The following is a 16,863-nucleotide window of genomic DNA, read 5'->3' as shown; positions in this document are numbered from 1 at the left end:
GAAAGTGCAATATACAAATCGAGGCGTGCCTCAAGTGTAAAATACACATAAAATTTCAAAGACAGAAAAAAAAAGTGTTATCTCAATAACTTTTTATATTGATTACATGTTAAAGTGAGAATATTTTAGATATATTGGGTTTAATAGAATATATTCTAGACTGAGATATAATTCACAAAATATAAAATTTCACATAACATAAAATTCGCCATTTTAAAATATATAATTCAGTGGTTTTTAGTATATTCAAAAAGTTGTGAAACCATGACCACTATCAAATTTCAGGACATTTCTGTCACCCCAAAAGGAAATCCTGTGCACATCAGTTGTCACTCCCAGTACCCCCTCCCCAAACCTCTGGCAACCACTATTCCACTTTCTGACCCTATAGATTTGCTCATTCTGGACATTTTATATAAATGTAATCATACAATATGTGGACTGTTGTGTCTGGTTTCTTTCAATTAGCATAATGTTTTCAAGGTTTGTCCATGTTGTAACATCTATCAGTATTTCATTTTTTTTATGGCCGAATACTATTTCATTGTATGGATATACCACATTTTGTTTATCAGTTCATCAGCAGGTTGACCCTTGGGTTATTTTCACTTTTTGGCTGTTATGAATAATGCTGCTCTGAGCAGTCCTGCACACGTTTTTGTGTGGACATATGTTTTCAGTTTTCATGGTGTATACCTAGGAGTAGAATTGCTGGGTCATATGGTAACTCTGTGTTTAACTTTTTGAGGAACTGGCAAACTGTTTCCACAGCAGCTGCACCATTTTATATTTCCATCACAGCACATGAGGGTTCCAATTTCTCCACGTCCTTGTCGACACTCATTATTTTCTGCGTTTTGTTGCTGTTGTTGTGCTCTTAACTACTACACTCTATTGCCTCTTGCCAAGTGTAGTGGATGCTCACGTTGGCTGCTGAGTGCTTCCTGTTCCTCTGTAGGAGGATCTACACAAAAAGCAGAATTATAATCAGGAGATGGCTTGGTGAGTGTTAAGTCAGAGCAAGGAGTGTCAGTGACATAAACAAAAATGCTAATGACATTCAGACCCACAGTTGGGTCAAAATATACCCACTGCACTGAAGTGGGGTTTGGGGGTTGTGAAGCCCAGGCTCCCCTGGGGCTGCCAACTTCTGCCTCTCAGCTCTTGTGTTTATTTTCTTTTTTAAATTGTTTCTGGAATGGCGATTTCCCTTCCTTTGATACATTGCTTCTTTTGACAGCATTATAGCTAGCCGTGTTCTTGCTCTTCCTGTTTTGGGCCTAGGAAATGCTGGTGTTTAAGTCAGCTGTGATTTACCATATTCTTCCACTGGGTGTTGTCTTGATTAGTCAAAGTGGCAGAGCCCTGGCTGACCCCTCTCCACCTTCCTATTCCTTCTCATATCTAGTCTAAGTCCTGCAAATTTTAAGCCACCACCACCATCTCTGTCAGAGTAATTGAGACTAACCTGGATTAAAATGATAGACCTCGTTGGTCTTTCTACCTAAAACTTTCCTCTCTCCTCTTCCACCTCCACACATATGTTGCCACCCAAAATAGCTCCAATCTTGACCTATTCCATAGGTGGCTTCCTTTTGACTTCAAAATAAGGCCCATGCTGCTTACCATGGCATTCCAGGCTCTTCATGATCTGGCCTCTCCCTTACCCATGCTCCTGCCCACCAGGAATCCCATGTCCTTTTGTCCCAGTGCCTTTGCTCCTATGAGTCCTGCCCCCTAGAAATGCCTTTTCCTCCCACCTCTACCTGTGTCCATTCCTCTGAAACCATCTCTAATAAGACTACCTACTCTTACTTGGTTTCTTTGATTGCCATCCCTGTCTCCATCAGAATCAGTCCTTCTCTCCTTCAGTGTGTCTCAGAGAGCTAGGGAGTGGGACATACTCTAGCTTACATTGTGTTTAGCTCAGTGGTGGTGGAAAAACTATTGGCTCCAGGGCCCCACTGCCTGGGGGTGCCATGACCCCTGACCCTGGATGCCTATTTGAATACCTTTATTCCACCATTCTGTAATTATCTGTTTACCTGCCTATTTCTCCATTTGACTGGGCTCCATCTTCACCCCTGTCCAATCACCTCAGACTCCTCAGCCCCTAGCAAAGTTCATGCCCCTGGAAGCACCCCGTAACTGTTTCCTGGAGTCAGAGAGTGAACTAAGTAATCCCAGTGGCTTTTCTTCCAAACGATGTGACCTTGGGAAAGTTACATAACCTGTCTGTGACTTCCTTTCCTTATTTATAAATTGGGGTAATAACTCCTACTTGAAAAGATGATTGAGGGAATGTATGTTTAAAATATACACATACATGGTAAATGGGTGGGGGGAGTGAATATAGGGAAGATCCCTGCCAGCCTGTCACATGCATGGTGAGGAATAGGTCGCACAATAATAATATTAATAATAGCGGGAACTTTTTCAATAGCTGTCACCTGCTAAGTGTTTTTTACCATTATTTCATTTACTTCTCCCAGCCCTTTCAGGAAGGGATTATTGTACCTACTATTCAAATAGCAGAACTGGGACCGAGGAAGATAAATATTATCAGCCCAAGCGGTGGAGCTGGGATTCAGAGCAAGCATTGGCATTTAAAGCCTGGGCACTGGCATTTCTGTGCCTATCTTAGGGGAGGGCTGGTAGCTGACTCCAGGGAGGCATCCAGCAGAAGACCTGGTCTCAGCTGTCCTCATTTGACACCTATTCTTAAGAGCAGGCACAGTGGGCACTGCAAGGACAACGGAGGAAACCAAAGCAGAAATCCAAAGGAGCTGGGCGGAGCAGGAGAGAGGAAATGGTATTCAGTTTGGGGAAATACAAACCAAGCTAGCCACAGGGAGCTAATCCACAGCAGGGATAGAGAGGACAGGAGAGGAAGAAAGAGGAGAGCTGGAAGCTGCAAAGCAGCCAGCAGGGCAGTAACTGAGATGCTGCTCTGTAATGTGATGAGGACATGAGCCCAGGGCTGTGCTGGGCAGCATGCCCTGCAGCTGTTAAAGTGCACAGAGGTTCTGCCCTCTTCATGTTCACAGAGGTGAGGCCATAGTGGAGAGTCAGTGTGCCATGTGTGTGTCGTGTGTGTGTGAGCATGTATGTGCCATATGTGTCATGTGTGTGCCAGGGACATGTGCACGTGTGTGCGCGCGCACACACACACACACACACACACACTCTTTGATAATGAGCACCACAAGACCCCCATGAATCTGTTTAACTTTCTTCCTTTTCAAGTTTTACCTTGTATTTCCTAATGTCTCTAAGAGAAACTGTGGGGCTATTGCATTCATAGAATATGAGGTATAGATCAGAGTGGATAGGGGGCAGTGAGAAAGGAAGTAAAAAAAGTAGTGCTCCAATACACTGATGAGCAGACCCCCAGTTCCAGATCTCTCTTTAGTCCCCAGCTCTGTTCCCTCTAGTCCATCTAGAGGAGATGTTGATGTCGCTTAAAGGCAGGAGCCTGCATTTACATATGGCTTCCCCTTTTACTACCTATGTCAACTTAATTATGCCACCACATCTAAGTCTATTTCCTCATTTGTGAAGTGGGAACAGTATAACACCTACCTCATGGGGTCACAACGAAGATAAAATGCAACAGGCTGCTCCCGTGCAAGGTCACTCCTTGGTAAGTCATTATTCCCCTTAAATCTGTCCAGGGGTTTAATAGTAGTAAGTTCACAGTTTGTCTGTTGGCTTCTCATTCAGATGTCTTTGGAGTTTGATAAACCAGAAATTGCCTGGATTGACAAATTGAAATCCATAGAAGAAGTTTGAGGGCTTTCTTCTGAAGGTGGAATAAAGTGATCCCAATCTTTGAGAAGCTGGTTAAATGGGTTCAGAGACGTACCAGGCTTTACAGTCACATTTCTATGTACCTCTGGGGCACTTCTAGACCTGGACCCATCAGGAGGGTCCTCACCTGTGGATTCCAGGGCAGGCAAAGCTCAGCAGAGATTCTGCCTTTCCCAAATTTCACTGCCCAGCATGCCTCTTAAGGCTTGATAGCACTATGCAAATAACGACATAGCTCTCTTTCCCAGAATACAAATGAGGATCATGCTGTAGGCCTGCCCATGACAAGGTGAGGAGAAATTGGGTGCAGGTCTCTGGGAGTTTCATCTTTCTCCCTCTTATTTGGGGGACTTAGACAGTGCCTGCCAGAAGGAGAAGGATGAATTTGGGCCCTCTTGGTTGGCTGTGTCCTAGGATGGGGAAAGAACATCTCTGGGGTATCCAGCCCAGCCTCTAGAAGGCTTGAGAGCTGACATTGCTTCTCTGTGGGCCCTTGTGAGAGTAAGTAATAGGTGAGCCTACTAGATACCCCAAGACCCCTCAGCCAGGGCCCTCCCACTATAAAGTCCTAGGTGAACAGGGCGCCTCCAGGAATGTGGGAGAGCAAAACCACAAGGGGATTCTTTTTTTTTCAAACTCAAGTGAGGAAAATCAGAGAGAGGCAGTTCATAGCCGTTATCTTCTCTCTGCAGAACTGACTAAGCAAAATTATGAGCAGGCCAAGAATGATCTTTCTCCTGATTCCTGAACTTGAATTTGTTCTTGCAGCATTTGATTTATTCAGTTTATAAAATGCTTACATGCTCTGTTTTTACTTTATAATAAGCAGATAAATTTCTCCATAAAATGTCCTAAATGACTGTGCTTTTGAATTGAATGTGATCCTTTATGGGTGATTTTTGTGCATATGGAATGTCCATAGTTTAAAAGCCCCTTTTAAAAGTTTACTAATAAAGATTGTAATGGGAGCTCTTGATAGAGAATGACGGTAGCATTTCTCCTTGCTCCTTACTTTTCTCCAGCAGGCCTGCTTGAGAAGCTGCCCTTATAGACCCTTCTTTGAAAACTTGCCTTTGCTTAGTTTTATCTGATGAGGATGCTGAAATGTTTTGCCAGTTTCCAAGGAAACCAGTGGAGAAGGCAAAGTTGCTGCTGCTCAGACGCAGTGTTAGGAGGTATGTAGCTGCCCTGTGTAGCCGGTAAGCCTGGCATTTCTGGCATAGCACACACCCTTATGAGCTGTGTGACCTGGGCAAGTCACAATGTCTCTGGAGATCAGCTTCCTTCTTTAAGCAATGGGGATATCCATAGCTGCCCTACCCACCTTATGTGGTTGTTGTGGGGATGACATGCATAAGGTATAACAAAGGGTTTTGTAGAGGCAATAAGCTGCCATACAAAAGCAAGGAGTAATTACTATGCTGTTATGGCTGCCTGCCCTTAAGTGGAGACAGTCTGGAGAATTTTATTTCCCCAGATAGAAAACTTTTTTGTTCCAAGTTAAAATGGTTAAATTCTATCAAGGACTATGGGACAAAGCCATCGATCTTCCACTCTCACTTACAAGGAACAGTATCTCTTGGAGACAAGTCTGAATCTTATCTATGTACCCACTAGTACCAAAAGACATTTCTAGACATTATGTCTTTGAATTTGGATATCACTGCACAAAAAAGTCTTTTCCTCCACAGTTCTGCAAAGCTCTTCAGCACCCACATGGAGCTGACCAGTGTGGAGCTTGAGCTCTTTTTGTAGAATGCCAGACACCAGACTTGCTTGTGATGGAAGAATATTTCAGGAAAGAGGCAGGGGTTTGAGAGGATGGAGCTGAGAGGACTTCACTATACTGACTAGTTTATTCATAAAATCATAAACCCTAAAGTCAGAAAGTTATCTGGGCCAAACTCCTTAGTTTAAAATGAGAAAATTATGGCTCAAAATAGGTTAGTAAGAAAAATATGTTAAGTAATAGGTTAAGTACTGTAGTTACTTTTGAAAAACTGAGCTTTTCTGACTTCTAGGCCGATGCTCTTTCCATTCCATTATTAATAATACTAACAACATCAACATTCGCAGCAGCTACTTTTTATTGAACATTGAGTATGTGTCAGACCCTGTGCTAAGCTGTTTACAGCATGTTCATTCATTTAACTCTGGCAACAAAGCAGTCAGGCAGATATTATTCCCATTTTACATATGAGAAAAATAAAGCCCAGAAATATTAATTACTTCCCAAAGTCAGGGAACTGATGTTTACATCAGTCCACAGTTTAGAGAGCAAGAAAGGATATGTGTTGTGGTTGCTGCTGTTCTTCACAGAGAACATTGTATCTACGTTTAAAAAAAAATTTAGAGATGAAAAGTCACTCTTTACCCCAACTTTCAAAGGGTCTTAGAAAATATACTCTGAATCGAAGCGTCGCACGGTACTCGTCCTGAAGCGCAGCCCGACTTCACAGTGACAGGCAGGGGTTAACTGGAAATGAGCCTGTGAGGCTTCAACGCCCTTTCCAACTTTCTTTTGCATGCCAAGCTTTAGAATTCAGATATGAGATGAGTCATAAGAGAAATCTGCAGGCTTTTGTCCACAAAGAAATCTCATTTCCCCAATTGCTCAGCAGCAAAACATCGATACCAACTATCTTTATGTGCTAGGAATGTTAAAAAGCATTTTTTGGTTTTAGTGTTGCTTGTAAAATAATTGAACCAACATTTGCTACTCCTACTGTGGATTTCATTCTAAACACCCTACACTTGGGCTTTTTCTGCTCTTGCTTAATGGGAGTTATGATAAGAAACTTACTAGGCGTAGGGTCATCACCTGCCAAAATAAATTTCCTGCTCTTTAATCTCAACATCATATTTTGCTAACTTTCATTAAAAAGCATAACTGCTTTCTAAAGTCTTTCCACACTCTGGTACAAGTTACAGAGATTGAATTTTAAAATTCTGAACGTGTATTTAATTATAATTCAAAAGATCAAAGAACATTCTTCAGAATTCTATTATCCCTAAATGTTAACTTTACCTTAAACAATGCTATGAGTGAATGTCCCACAAGCAGCAGAGTAAGTTCCTGACATTTCTCCAGTACAAAATAAAAGAGAAAGGACAGCAATCTCTGGAAGCAGCCAAGATTCTTCAAGCCCAAATAGAAGCTGGATAAAACTTTATGGGAATAAAAAAATCTTACAAAACAATTCTGTAGTTGATTATTGGCTATTACTGGAATGCAGTGTGTAAAGCTGCTGGTAAACAGAAACAAGAAGTTCATTTAACAGAACACTGAAAGAGGAGAATGAGCTGTGATAAGTAGGGTCTATACCATCACTCCCGCTCTCTCTGTCTCTTCCATCCTTCTATCCGTGTTTTCATATATCTGTCCATGCTCAGCACTTCAGCTCTTAGGACTTGAGTCCTGTTACATGGTATGCCCTTGAGAAGCCTCACCTACTGGTGCAAATGGAAACTATGTGAAACCCCATGATCAGACGTAATACCTGCCACAGTGGAGAAATGTACAGAATTGAGTGGAGCTCAGGCTGCATAACTTTGAGGACTCCGGGATGAATTTGCTAAGGAGGCAACATTTAAGCAGGACCTTAAATGCTAACTAGCAGTTAGCCAGCCAGGAAGAAATAGACGAAGAGGTGCTCCAGACAGTGGGGACAGTAGGTGCACAAAGGCATGAAAGGCCAGGATGAGTCTAGGATGGCAATGTTGGTGCCAAGGAGAGAGGAAGCAATCTGAACCAGCAGGCTGTGGCCAGATTTTGAAGGCCCTTTTCCTCTAACGGAGGAGGTCTCCAAGAGGCAGTCTGGGTGCTCTGCACTATTTGTTCCCCATGTTCACCATGATAGGCTTTCCACAGTCTCCCAGCTGAGGATAGCAGGAGAGGCCTGAGGGGCGCTGTGGAGGGCACAGTGAGCTTGAGCAGGGGACGTGGGGCTTCAGGAGCATGAGGGATTTAGGCACACGATTTTTCAGATCCTCTGGGCCCTAACATCACATGGTCTAAGAACTCCTTGTGTTTCCTGCTGCCTGCCCAGCTACTCATTTGTTCATTGCCCTCATTATGCTCCCTCCCGCCCCTCCCCAGGGCCATGGGAGATCCATTCAAAGCCTCTGTGGCTGTGCTTCCCTATGTCAGTCCAGGGCTCACTCCAGGCTTCACTTTCCATCCTCCGCCTGTTTCAAACCTTCTCCTGTCTGGGACTTCCCAGATTAAACCCTGTTGACATCATTTCCAGATTCTTTTTCCTTTCTGGCTCTCATTTAGCTTCTCAATGCAGCATCTTTGGCACAACTCCTTTAGCACCAGGCTCAATGGCGAAGGGCAGGCTGAAGTCCTGCTCTGGGGCCAACCCAATGGCTGACCTCAGTCAGGTGGAGAGCTCAGGCTCTGGGGCAGGTGGAGGGCATTTCAATAATAACTAAATTCTGTTTCTGTAGCAGCCGGTGTCAATGCCTCCACCCCACCTCACCCCCACCTGCCATTTCCCTTGGACCTTCAGTATCTGCATCTCTGTAACTTTTGCTCTCTCCTTTGCTCACAGGTGCCATGGCCCCTAAAGCTGCTCTCAACAGAGACTGACGGGCAGGGATGTATAAATGCCCCCGGTCCCTCACTGTCAGGTGGTATGATTCCGAGGAGTGTGTTCACACCATGGCCTCCCTGTGCCGACCCTGTGTTTGCATGGCCCTGAGAGCAAGTGCCTCCTTAAACGGTAAGCCCTAGGGTACTCACTCACCTCACCCCAGTCCTAGGCCTTAGTACTAACTCCCAATGTCTACAATAGTCTCACCAGCCTGGAGCTGTGTGATCACTTTATATCCATGTGTTTGTTGTTTATGTAAGTGCCATCCATATTTAAATGTAATCTCTGAGAGAACCTGTGCTAATTTGAATTGTTTTTAGATTATGCAGTATGGTACAGTTACTGAATGGTGTCCCACTCTCTTCTTTCAGGACATTGATTCACAGCATTGTTTAATGTAAAGTTTACATTTCAAGGATGATAGAATTTCTGAACAGTATTCTTTGATCTTTTGAATTATAATTAAATATATGTTCAGGGTTTTAAAATTCAAGCTCTATAACTTGTACCAGAGTGTGGAAAGACATTATAGAAGACTTACGCTTTTTAACAAATAAAACATGCAAATTAATATGCTGAAGCCCTAACCCCCAAGGTGACTGTATTTGGAGACAGGGCCTTTGAAGAGGTAATTAAGGTTAAAAGAAGACATGGGGTGAGGCCCTAATCTCATAGGGCCATCGTCTTTTAAGAGGAAGGGATTCCAGAGATCCTCTTCTTCTCTCCTTACACACAAAGGAGAGGTCACGTGAGCACGTAGTAGAATGACAGCAGCCTGCAAGCAAAGAGAAGATGTCTCAAAATGAAATCTGCCCTGCCAGCACCTTGATCTTGGACTTCCCACTCTCTAGAACTGTGAGCAATAAATTTCTGTTAAGTCACCAGTCTGTTAGGGCAGCTCTAGAAAACTGAGATAGATACCATTTGCTTAAAATTCCAACACTGTTGGGCTGGCCAGTGGCTTACTTGGGAGATCGTGGTGCTGACAACACCAAGTCAAGGGTTAAGATCCCCTTACCGGTCATCTTTAAAAAAAAAAAAAAAATTCCAATACTGTTGCCTTCATTTGTATATTCATTTATTTCTTCATTCATTCATTTTTATAAACGTTTAGGAAATACCTACTATGGATGAGTAAAGGTCTAGGGATGAGTAAAGATGCTCTGAGGAGCACACAAATGAGTAAGACGCTTTCCCAGCACTCGTTCAAGAGCCATGTTATTATCAGCATTATGCTTTTTACAAAACACCTTTGGACCCTTTGGACATGAGACTCCACTGATTTAAGGCTCCTGATAACTTGCATTTCCTTAGGAAAGCATCAGTGGTGATAGAGCCTGGCTCCTGGACCCTTTCTATTTTTATTTCCTATCACTCCTCTGCCTTTACCTTGTGTTCTAGCCACTCAGGACTGTTTTCTGGGCTCCTTATCTTTTGACTTTGCGTAGACTCCTCTGGATATCCTACTTATTCTTCCAGGTTCAGGAGAAATGGCATGAAATTTGGGGTTCTTCCATGCAGAATTAATTGCTCTCCACACTGTCCTGATTTCAGTTTTATGTCTCTACTGTAGTATTCACTATATAGTTCACAGTTTAATTTTTACACATCTGCTTCTAGATCTAGACTGCAGGTGCCTCTACAGCAGGGGCCTTCTCTTTAACGTCCTCCTTGCATCCGCTACAGAGACCCTCTCAGAGCAGGTACTCAGTACGTGTGAAGGAATGAATATGCTTCCTTTGGAAACTTAAATCCTTTTAGGATAAGGCACTTATAAAACTAGTTCATAAGTCAGACAACCATCAGTCATTTTCTAAATAAGCATTTTAAAGGGAAATAATGCATACAAAATTACATTCCTCAGCAGGAGCACAGTTCATATGGATTTCTAAGCTGTAGTCATGAAGAATAGATTTGGATGTAAAAACAAAACAAAAATCTCCAAATAAGAGAGATTTCAGGAAGGTAGAAGTTTCTTTTTTACTCATGTAGAAGAGTCTGAACAAGAGTGTCTGTGGCTGACATGGCTAAATCATGGTCATCAAGGACCCAGGCTCTTTTGACCTTGTTTTTTTTTTTTTTTTTTCCTATCCATGGCCATCACATCTGTATTCCAGACAGCTCGAAGGAGGAAGAGCCAAGCAGGACATACATATTCACCCCCACCCCTTTTGGAAGTTGCCCATAACACCTCCATTTGCATTTCATTGGCCAGAACTTAGCCACACAAGCACATCTGGCTGCAAGGGCAGCTGGAAAATGTAGTTGTACTCTGGAGTGTCCAGAACATTAAGTACCAGCATAGCAAGTGTTCTGCTACTGAGGAAGAAAGGAGGAAATGGATTTGAGGCAGGTAATTAGTCTGTGCTCTACTCAACTTACGTCTTGCCTGGACTGTGTTTATTTGGGCAGATATAGGCTGCTGCTCAATGCAGGACACCCAACATTTGTGTGGCTACTTCACCAAAGCAATGGACTTCATATGAGAAAATGTGCTCTATGTTTGGTCCTCTAGAACGAACTTGGCATTTAATAGATAATAATAATTAAGAAGGAACCATTGAAATTGACTTTGGACACTGCATCTTCCTGATTAACCTGAAATATCTCCCCTATAGAAGTCAGTTTTGTAATTCAGAAGGTAAAACTTGATACACACCTTCCACTAAAATCAAATGCCTGGAACTATGGCACCAGTGACGTGTGGGGTTTTTTGTTTTGATTTTGTTTTTATCAGAGGTATTAGACCAGCATTTTAGTTCAAAACAATGACTCAATAAAGCACAAACTCAGGTTGGGTGGGAATTATAAATTGCCTCTCCCAGCATCAGTTTCTCCTCTGTAAACTGGGAAGAACACCTCCCTCCCAGAGATTTTATAAGGATTAAGGGGGGGGGGGGGTGAAGAAAGCATGTGAAAAGCCTGTCAATTCTCAAAGTATATCACTGTTATAAGGCTTTTGGACAGCAAGCAAATATCAAACTATTTGATGTAAAAGATAAAAATAAAACACAATAGCAGTTGTGCTAGAGCTAACAGAGGACGAGCTTTAAAACTAATAAGCGTCTCTTGTATACTGCTTGGATCTCAGGGTTGGACAGCCTTCACAGGGCTGGCACGTTTCCAGGCCACCAGGCAGAGTTTCTAGAGTTCCACACCACTCCAGGTCCTCTCAGAGATGATCTGCATCCATCTCCTACCCTGGAGAGAAGAGAGAAGAGGAGGCTGGCAGGGGCTGTGCTGGCCAGCCTCTGGCTGAGTGTCCCAGAGTGGGGTTTAGATTGTGGAGGCTGAGGCTGGGGCTGGAAAGTTCCTTCCCTAGCTAATGTGTCAAACCATCGTACCCAGGAGAAAGCCTCAGGCCCCAAAGCAGGAAGTGCATGCACCTACACCAAACTTACAGGGGCCAGCAGTGGAGACAGGTGAAGAGCTCATACAACCAAGAGCGGCGAATGGAGGAGGGAGGAAGCTCAAAGCAAAAGGAGATGGAAAAGAGGACCAGGGAGGATAAGCGGGAGAGGCCAGTTCTGGGGAATCTCCTAAAATATCCATAGGCCCTACAAGGTACAAAGGAGTGGCCTGGCTTAAAAAGCCTCCTGGCCAATGTGGAATAACCTTCAAGTAAAAGCTGACCTACATTGAGACCCTTTCCCTTCCATGATTCTGTTGCTGTAGGCAGGATTTACCACTACAATGGAACAACACTAAGCCTTGTTACAGAAAGAGTGGTTTTCCATCTGTGTGCCCAGGACACAAGCTGTATGGTTTATGTACTGCACAAATGCATCCCAGAGGTGGGGAAGGAGATGTGAAATCCAGCTCACACCTGGATCACCAGGCCATGCCCAGACATGGGACTGTACCTGCCTAGAGGGAAGAGGAGGCTCTTTACCCAAAGACACCTGCAGTGCTGCTTCCCACACAAAGCCACAATATGGGACAGTGGGAGTCCTGGCCCTGATCTTGCATGCTGCAGGTTCCAAAAAACTATGACTCAATTTTATTTATAAAACATTTAAAGCTAAGTTTAAAAGTATCTTCCCCAAATGCACTCAAATGTGTTTTATATATATATAAAATAAGTTTTTAACTTGTTTGAAGACCATCAAATCGGTTTATTTTGTTTTATAAGAGAAACCTTATATAATAAAGTTTCTTGCCTTCTCCAAGCACATATTTGGACTCTTTGTCAATGTGTTATTTATTTTGATAATTATGGCTCTGCCCTGACCTTTTAATAACATTCAGACCTGCATGTAATTGAGCAGTGACCTGGGAGTGTCTGTGTGGAGCTAGAAAAAGAAATCCATGAGGCTAAGATGGGTCACTGTGTCTCCAACAGGTTGGGGATGGGAATGGAGGTAATGCAGTGGGCTTTGATGCTCATCGGTCCTGTCCTCAAGGTCATGGAGGCGAGGGCCTCAGATAGCCAATGCCATTTTTATCTCATGCAATAATATCTCCTTGCTCTGATTTTATACTCAATGTATTAGTTTGCTAGGTATAACAAAGTACCACACACACACACAAAGTACCACTGACTGACTTAAAGAACAGAAATTTAATTTATTGTCTCACAGTTCTTGAGGCTGAAAGTCCAAAATCAAGGGGTCAACAGAGTTGGTTGCTTCTGAGGGCTGTGAAGAAAGGATCTGTTCCAGAACTTGTAGATAGCTGCCTTCTCTTTGTGTCTCCTTACATTGTCTTCCCTCTGTGTGTGTCTGTCTAGGTGTCCAAATTTCCCCTTTTTATAAGGATATCAGTCATACTGGGTTAAGGCCCACCCTAATGACCTCAATTTAACTTTGTCTCTGTAAAGAACCTATCTTCAAATAAGTTCATATTCCAAGGTACTGGGGGCTAGGTAACAACATATCTTTTTTGGGTGACACAATTTAACCCTTAACACTTGCCAAGGAATCTTTCAGAGATAATTTGGTTTCCCTGAAGAGTCTCCTACATGGAGAGAACATGGGGACCAGGCGACTGAAGCACTTCTCATTGTCAGTGAATGACTTGTGTTGGTGAAATATAATGAAAAACGAAACCTCCTGCTAGCCCAGAAAACCTCTCCAGGAGAAAAGAAACAGTTTTATCATTGAGTAGGCATTGAACTAGAATGCGATGCGTGTCTCAGGCAAACTGCTACGGAGATTGCAAAGACAGAAAGAAATCTCACCTTTGTATACAGTCAGGTAGATACAACCCATTCCGTCCGTGTTCTCGAGACCAACAATAACTAGTCCCCAAGTGAGAGCACCACCTGCCACACAGTTCATCCTAAACTCGCCTGGTACTTGGGATGACTGCTTTCTTTCTCTCCCACTCTGAGATGTATGCAATTTTACTTTTAATTATTTAATTTTTTACTTACCACCATACTAACGAGGATATGTAAACCTTTCTAAAAGCTAAATAGCCTCTTGACAGCTTTCTGACCCAGGAATGTCTTTCTCAAGGACCGGGAGCCATCTCTTTGAAATAGAATCATCAGGAAAGATAGCCCCCCATTTCCTAGACCCTGTGGGAGAGGAGGCGCCCACGTTTCTATTGGCTTGTTCATTTTCAATCAATTTTTAGAAGTTTTAAAATATATTACAGGTCCAGTTCCTTTATCATAAATTTTGCAAACATTATTTTCTGTATTTGTCCTTTTTATTTCTATTTTTATTGTTTGGGGTTTTTTCCCCCCTCTATGGAAATTTTCATGCTTAATTAAGCAAACTGGTCAATCTTTCCTTCATAGTTTTTTCTCTGCTGAGGTCAGTCAGTCCTGGGGGTGGGCTGTTGTATTGTCCTGCCACTGACAACAGGAGTGCCCAAAGCAGTGGCCCCTAAAACTGTGGTCAGGGATGTCCTCTTCCCAGGCCCACGGCTGATCCCTATTCTTGAGGGAAGCATGCTGAGTCAACACTGGTCACAGAAGCAAACTGTGAGCATTGAATGAAATGGCCTCCGAGTTCCCTTGAAGTTTTCAGATTTAAAGTCCTTTCTCCCAGTCAAGCTCCTGCCTAGACAGAAATATCAGTCTGAGTTTATACTAAATAAGTGATATCATTCTCTGAGCCTCTGCTTCCAACCATATTCTTTGAATCAATGAAACAAGAGTGCTTTTCTTCACCTTGAATTATTTGCATTTCAAAAAACCCTCAGTGTCAGTTTACTGAAGCTGTGGTGACATAAAAAGGAGTTTCTGGGCCATGCCTGATGTGATTAGGAAAACATTTGGGCAATGCTGGAAAATACAAAGGAATACACAATAATAAAACTTGGCAGACCACTCACGGAAATGCCATTTGTTGTCTTGCAATTTACTTGAAACCCAGTGGCCTAGGCCACCCCAGTACTGTATTCCTCCGCTTCCCACAGTAGCTACATCCTCAAGGTTTTAAACCTTGCTTATAGAAATCATCTTTTATTCCTTTTCACTGCCCATTTCTAATTCTACTTTCTCTTTTTGGCTTTCCCTGACCCTCACTGTCTTTGCTGGGCCTCAGGTGCACCTCTGCCTTCTATTTTCGGTACACATCTCCTCATGATTGGATGTGGGGAAGGATGGAGCCAGCTGCTGTGGAAAGCGCTGAGCTTCCAACTGAAAGTGTTCAAGAGAAGCTGAATACCTATTGGGCGATGGTAGGGTAGGAATTCTAATGAGTGGGGTTGGATGATATGACCTGAAACGTTCTTTTATTCTTTTTGAAATAAAGATATTGTCTCCACGAAGTCCAAGCACATGCACCCACAGACTCAAAGGCCCAAAAACTACTCTGCAGAAGAAAAGAAATGTCTAGGGCCAGCCCGTGGCTCACTCGGGAGAGTGTGGTGCTGATAACACCAAGGCTATGGGTTTGGATCCCTATATAGGGATGGCTGGTTAGCTCACTTGGGAGAGCGTGGTGCTGACAACACCAAGTCAAGAGTTGAGATCCCCTTACCAGTGATCTTTTTGAAAGAAAGAAAAGAAAAGAAAAGAAAAGAAAAGAAAAGAAAAGAAAAGAAAGAAAGAAATGTCTAGGTTAGAAAAATTCTGTATCATCTTGTAATTTCAGCTCGTTGGTATTGACCAGGCCACCATCGATGTCTAGTTTTACCCAATGGCAGAAAGATGTGTTTGCTACGTTTGAAAAGCTTAATGGTTAAAAAATAAAAAGACTGGAATGAAATATATACTTCTGTGAGTTTATATGTTTATATGCATAGAAAAAATCTAGGAGGGCATATGTCAAAACATTGCAGTGTTTTTCTCTGAGATGTAAACTTATGGATAATTTCAATGTTTAATTTTTATTCACCCATGTTTCAGATTTTCTGCATGGAAACAAGAATTATGTTTAACATAAAGTGTCTGTCTATCTGTCTGTCTGTCTGTCTGTCTATCTGTATTTTTTCCTTTGACAGGCTGGAGTACTGGTGGCATCAGGACTGACTGCTAGAGATCCTGTAAAGCAACGTTCATCTGGCAGGAAAAGATGTGAAGGAGTAGAGAGGGCTACAGGCATTAGGCTGATACACAGGCCAGACCCATAAGGTCCTGTTTGGGGAAATTAAGGCAGAAAGAGCCCAAAATCCTGGAGGTCATGTGTGAGGGAGCAGAATGGCTCTCTATCACACACCTTGGTTTTAACTCAATAGAAGAACTTTTTCACCCTCAAAATGTGTAGAAAACCAAACAGAGATCACTGTGAATAGTGATCTCCAAATAAAGCTAGGGTGCACATGACGCTCCTTTGGGGTACAGGAAGCAAACAGGCCTTGTGTTCCCAACATACTTGAAGTGTCTTCACGAAAGAGCAGGGATTTCTTAACAGGAAGGGTTGACAAAGACAGCCTCACTTCTTGGTGGGCTTTCAGAATTATTGTGATGTGTAGCAGGTTAAGTGTACCCAGTGAGGATATTATCTTGATTTAATTAAGTAGTCCTAACAAAATGGATAAGTGGCTTGCTGTGCTTTGAATGCTTGTCCCCTCCAAAGCTCATGTTGGAACTTAATCCCCAATGTGGTATTTAAGAGGTGGAACCTGTAAGAGTTGATGTGATTGTGAGAACTACGCCCTCAAAAATGGGTTAATCCATTCATGGATTAATGGGTTAATGAATAAGTTGGTTATCAGAAGCATGTAGTGCATTCCTGTTCAGCCCTTGCCATGTGATATCCTGTGTCACCTTGGGGCTCTGCAGAGTCCCCCCCAAGAAGAACGCCCTCACCATATGTGCTTCCTTGACGTTGAACTTCCCAGCCTCCAAAACTAAGAAATAAATTTTGTTTCTTTATACATTACCCAGTTTCAGATATTCTGTTATAAGAACAGGAAATGGACTAATACATGGCTTAAAATGATTACCACAACAACGCATATAAACACAAGAGAACACCAAGGAAATGACTGCGCTGGCTCATCTCCAACACCAAGAATGAACTCTTTGTCAGTCACATTATGAGATAAAAAATCAAAT

General features: G+C 42.7%; 1 long non-coding RNA gene across 2 annotated transcripts in view; it reads left to right on the top strand.

The window, feature by feature from the left end:
* LOC134363920 (uncharacterized) overlaps window positions 1–16,655 on the top strand; it is a 39,687-nt gene extending 23,032 nt beyond the window's left edge. For both annotated transcript variants that reach the window (XR_010021780.1, XR_010021779.1), the window contains 2 exons: window positions 8,367–8,537; window positions 15,807–16,655. This is a non-coding gene — a long non-coding RNA (uncharacterized LOC134363920). The remainder of the gene's footprint in view (window positions 1–8,366; window positions 8,538–15,806) is intronic.
* Window positions 16,656–16,863: the final 208 nt, after the last annotated feature.

Source organism: Cynocephalus volans, chromosome 15 (genome assembly GCF_027409185.1).
Source record: "Cynocephalus volans isolate mCynVol1 chromosome 15, mCynVol1.pri, whole genome shotgun sequence".
NCBI lineage: Eukaryota > Metazoa > Chordata > Mammalia > Dermoptera > Cynocephalidae > Cynocephalus > Cynocephalus volans.
This window is presented reverse-complemented; position numbering and strand designations above follow the sequence as displayed.